The sequence below is a fragment of the Egretta garzetta genome, unplaced genomic scaffold, assembly GCF_000687185.1.
Source record: "Egretta garzetta isolate BGI_Z169 unplaced genomic scaffold, ASM68718v1 scaffold161, whole genome shotgun sequence".
Classification (NCBI taxonomy): domain Eukaryota; kingdom Metazoa; phylum Chordata; class Aves; order Pelecaniformes; family Ardeidae; genus Egretta; species Egretta garzetta.
The window spans coordinates 6,136,286-6,141,328 of NW_009258754.1; positions in this window are offsets into that span (position 1 = coordinate 6,136,286).

Genomic DNA, 5,043 nt, shown 5'->3' on the forward strand with positions numbered 1-5,043 from the left:
CAATAATTAATACCATTTTGATGAAAAGTAAAGGGGTGTCTCTCTGTTTCTGCTTTGTCTAGTATTAGACTGGAGGTTCTTGAATCATAGAATCATAGAACCTAGGTTGGAAGGGACCTCAAGGATCATCTTAGTCCAACCTTTCTAGGTAAGAGCACAGTCTAGACAAGATGGCCCAGTACCCTGTCCAGCTGAGTCTTAAAAGTGTTCAATGTGGCGGAGTCAACTGCTTCCCTGGGGAGATTATTCCAATGGTTGACTGTTCTCATTGTAAAAAATTTCCCCTAGTGTTCAATCAGAATCTCCCCAAGAGCAGCTTGTGTCCATTCCCCCTTGTCCTCTCCATGTGACTCCTTGTAAAAAGGGAGTCTCCATCTTCCTTGTAGGTACCCCTTAGGTACTGGTACATGGTGATGAGATCCTCTCTAAGCCTCCTTTTCTCTAGGCTGAACAAACCCAATTCTCTCAGCCTGTCCTCATATGGCAGGCCTCCCAGTCCTTTGATCATCTCTGCTGCCCTTCTCTGGACCCCCTCCAGCCTGTTCACATCTTTTTTTGTACAGCAGGGACCAGAACTGTATACAGTATTCCAGGTGTAGCCTGACAAGCACTGAGTAGAGTGGGATAATGACTACTTTATCTCTGCTGGTGATGCCCTTTTTGATGCAACCCAGCATCCTATTGGCCTTCTTGGCTGCAGCAGCATGATGTTCATTCATATTGAGCTTACATATATTTATATAAATATATGAATAGTTGACACTCTGAAGGCTTGGTCACTAACCAACTTTTGTGACTGCAGCATGGCTTTGTGTGTGATCGGGCTGTTTGAGTGGCAGTGTTATTCCCTTGGTGCAGTCCTGGCTGAGGATGGCTCTTAGAGGAAGGACTGGAAGTAAATTATTACAATTGCAAATTAGATTCCAGTGAAAATTGTACAATGCTTACTTGAAATATGCTCCCTCAGTGATAGTTGTACAAACTAAATCCCACTCTACTACAAGCCACAAGGTAAAACCTTTAGTGATTTCATCTCTCGCAGATGCCACCTACTACAGAAGCATGTCTGATCAGTGAGGAATAAGAATGAGGCTCTGCTACTGTCATAGAAAAACACCACATGGTGTTCAGCAGCGTGTGGCAGGAGCTGGAGAGCACACCCCATCTCCCCCCCCAATACTTTGAGTCACCATGAAAGTAACACCCCAATTACAGACTATGCAAAGGACTGGGGATATGTCAGGGGATTCACTGCGTGGGGGTTGAAAACAAAAGCCAGGTCACAGCTAGAGTCCCTGTGGCTTTTGTCCTCATCAAGACCAGTTTCTACTCATGGTTGCTTATTCACTGAGGGGTCAGAAGGGTGACTGCAACTTAACGTTAATTGTGTATTGCTCCAAGATGCCTACAAAGAAAAGATGTTATATGTGCCTGGGCAATGTAGTGCAGGAGGGCACTTAGGTCTGTACATCAGAAAAGCAAAGGAACAGAGCAGTGGCTTAGGATGTTTCTTAGACAGCTCCAACAAAGTTAGATGAAGATGTACCCCTCATTACAATTTTGCATCTTTTTTTTTTTTTCTGCATTTTCATCTTGGTATCAGTTTCCCCCCAACTTCTCCTTCCAGGTGGTCTCAAAGCAGTGTCCAAGAAGTAAACTACTTTCCCCTGTAAGATGCCTTTATAGATATTCAGTCAAATGTTCTGTGCTTTCACCTTCAAATGCTTGAGGTGTTAGAGTGGCAAAGATTTCAGGAGATTACTGGAGAATTACATCATTGTGGAGTTTAGAAATTGCCCAATATCCTGTGGCACCAACGGTGTACCCCTGCCAGCTTGACTCTCACCAGTGTGTGTCTTGGTGGGTCACTGGAGTTTCTCTATTTCCCTTCAGTGTAACTAAGTGGTCTTGAAGCTGTACTGAGAGCACAAGCCCTTGCACTACTCATTGCTACCCTTGTTCTATATTTAGGCTAGAGAGATTTGCGGGATCTTTAAGTTCAGAAACCAGCAAACAAATAATTCTAGAGAATTCCAGGAGACAATGGAAGTTGTTTGGCTGCTTGGCACTTTCTATATAACCCCTGCTGAGGTTAGCACAATTTGGGGAAAAAATAAAATGGAAGAAAAGTACCCAGACAGACCATAATTCTTAAACCTTTTCCCTTTTAAATCTCTTGCCTGCTGTGTTCCAGGATACGTACAGGAGCTATACAGATCTTCAGGAAACATTATGGCATTGATGCACTAACACCTGAAAAAAGACAGACTTTTTTACATGCATTCACTCAATTGAGAGAGCAGCTGCATGTGTTGTGTTCATACCCACATCTTGTGTCTGCTCCCTTGTTGCCCTTCCTGGAGCAGTTAGTATGTTTAAGGGGGGAGCCGTGGCTTCTGGTTCCTGCTCATAGGAATCTGTGTGGGTTTGGGGATTTTTAATTAATTATATATATATATTTGAAATTACGTAAAGTGCAGAGTCATCCTCTTTGCAGCCAGCTCCATGCACTAGCTACTGTACCATACAGCCTTAGCTCCAGGGGCTGGATTGCTGGATTCATATTTCTCAGTTTCAGGGGGCGGGGGTGTGGGGTTGAGCATGTGAGAACTGGAAGATGTAGAATTACCTCCTGTCAATGAAGGTCCCAAATACTGGGTCATCCTCTTCCTTTGCTGGGGAGTGCTATTACTGCTAGCTGTTGAGCAAAAGGCAGGCTCTGCTTTGGTGGCTAGAGGAAAGAGAACGGTGCAACTGTAGTTGAAGAGCCCATCTGTTGTGGGTGCTCTCCAAGAACCATCCCTGGCCTCTCCCAGGAGGAGTGCCTTTTTATCCTGATCCTGATCAGACATTGGTGGGAGCTATGCTTAGTCTGGGGCATCTGTGAGTGTTGCCCCAGGCAGGTTGATGCTTGGTGAACTCCACAGTCCAGCAGCACAATGTTAAGTTCATAAAAGCACATTTAGGGCTCTGCAGAGCCAACTAGAGGTGTTCTGGTTGCAGAGATTTGGGTTGCAAGTGCCTCAGTCCCACAGAGGCATTGGCAGAGGTAGCCAAGCACTTTAGACATTCTGGCTCCAGGATCCTGCCAGGAATTGGATGGTGGAGTCCAACAGGAGCTGCTTCTCCTGGACCCCCAGTTAGAGGTCTGCATCTCCCCCCCATCCTCCTCGTGAACACCCAGCGGCTTGTGGCACGCTCAGGTGTGCAGGAAGCTGTGCATGCCCTCGCTCTGCCGCTGCACTGTCACCCAGCCGGCCTTCCCCAGCCCCACCCGGAGCAGCAGGATTTGCCTTCTGGCAGGACTCGTCGCTATTGCTGGCACGCTCTTAGTGGGGGTGGAAGGATTTAAAAAAGCAGCCGCCTAATCCACTCCTGACCCTCCTTAAAAGCCTCCCCAGCGCACCGCCACATCGGGCTGGGCTTGCCGCGTTGCTAAGGCCTGCATGTATCCTGGAGACGGCGCCCAGCAAATAGCCGAGCCGCTCTCTGGAAAGCCAATATCGCAGCCCGGATTGCAGTGCTCCGGCACGCTCGGGCTTTCTGCAAGAAAGAACTTAATGTCTTCCTTCTGATAAAGCGATGGCGATGGTTCCCTCAGCAAAGAAGATGTGGAAACCCGCGGATGTGCTGATGAGCATCCCCCTGAGATAAGGGGGTGGGGAGGGGGCGTTTTGGCACATGTGCTGTGCGGGACCAGCAATGGCTGTATCAAATCATTCAGACTTCTGCTTTTGAGAGCTGCAAAACAGCTTTTGTTCACAGCCCTCTGCCCCCATCCGTGCCCCTGCTGTGGGCTGTACAGCGGTCAATTAAGAAGCCTGCTGCTTTTTTTTTTTTTCTGGGGGCTGAAGCCATGGCAAAGGTCCCCGACCGAAGCAGGCACAAATGGAGCGCACTTCACACTTTCCTCCGCTGCAACATGAACCCAGAGACCCAGCGGGTAGTGGTCTTTGTCATCCTGCTCTTCCTCATCATCGTCAATGTGGTGCTGATGTTTCTTTTGGCATTTCACTGAAGGAGGACTGCCGGTAGTGGTGTGGTGCATGGGGGTTTCCAGGACTGGGCGACAAATCAGCAGGTCAGCTTGTTGTTGTCTGCCTCTGGTCTGCTTGTCTGCTGTTACGGTAACTGTGTGTCTCGGAGTATCACTCCTTTGTTTTTTAATCATCACCTCCTTCCCCACCCTGCTCCCCTCACTCTCCTCCTGTCATCACCTGTGCCTTGTGGTTTGGATCACCGTTAAACCAGAGAAAGAGAAACAGGTAACAGAGCCAACCTGCTTAATTGTAACCGCTCTCCGTGACACTGATCAGCCTCGATTCCTAATGATGACGATACTGTGCCTATACGTAGCACTTCTCAGCCCTGGAGAAGCCCAAAGTGCTGCTGCTTTGTTTGCAGAGGAACAGTCATCCTATAACGAGCCCTTACACAAGGACCTGCTACATGTAAACACCTGCTGTAAAAAGCTGAACCCTGTAATGCCTCTGTTGCTCTGCCATTGCGAACATTGCACTGTGCGGTGGCGTGAGTAATGCCCAATTAGCCAAAGTGGTTGATCAATAGAGTGCATCAGGAATTCGGGCTGAATAAACGCTGCAGCAGTGTGGAAGGAGTGTTTTGTTGGCTTTTATCCCGTTTCCTTTATTATATTTTACTGCTTATCTGCTACATGTATTAAAATGGCTGGCAGAACCACAGCACAGGATGCTGCTTGCAGGCCACATGTTTCTCGCTGGCCAGCAGTAGCCATGCACAGCAGGGAAGCAACTCAAGGAGCATTCTTGTAGACCTGTTAGGAGGGAAGGGCTGCAAAGCAGCGTGCTCACTCCAGGCCTGTTCACCTCAGTGATGATTTATCGGCAGCCCTGTACATCACAGCACTTCCAGATTCGAGCATTGGCATCTCCATGGAGCAACCCTCTACTTGATGGCATTGAAGGAGACCGATTCTTGGAGGAAGACAGACTGGGAAGGAAGCCACAGTGCACTGTTCTTAATGACACTGCTTGTATTTGTGCTGGAGACTCTGCAAAATAT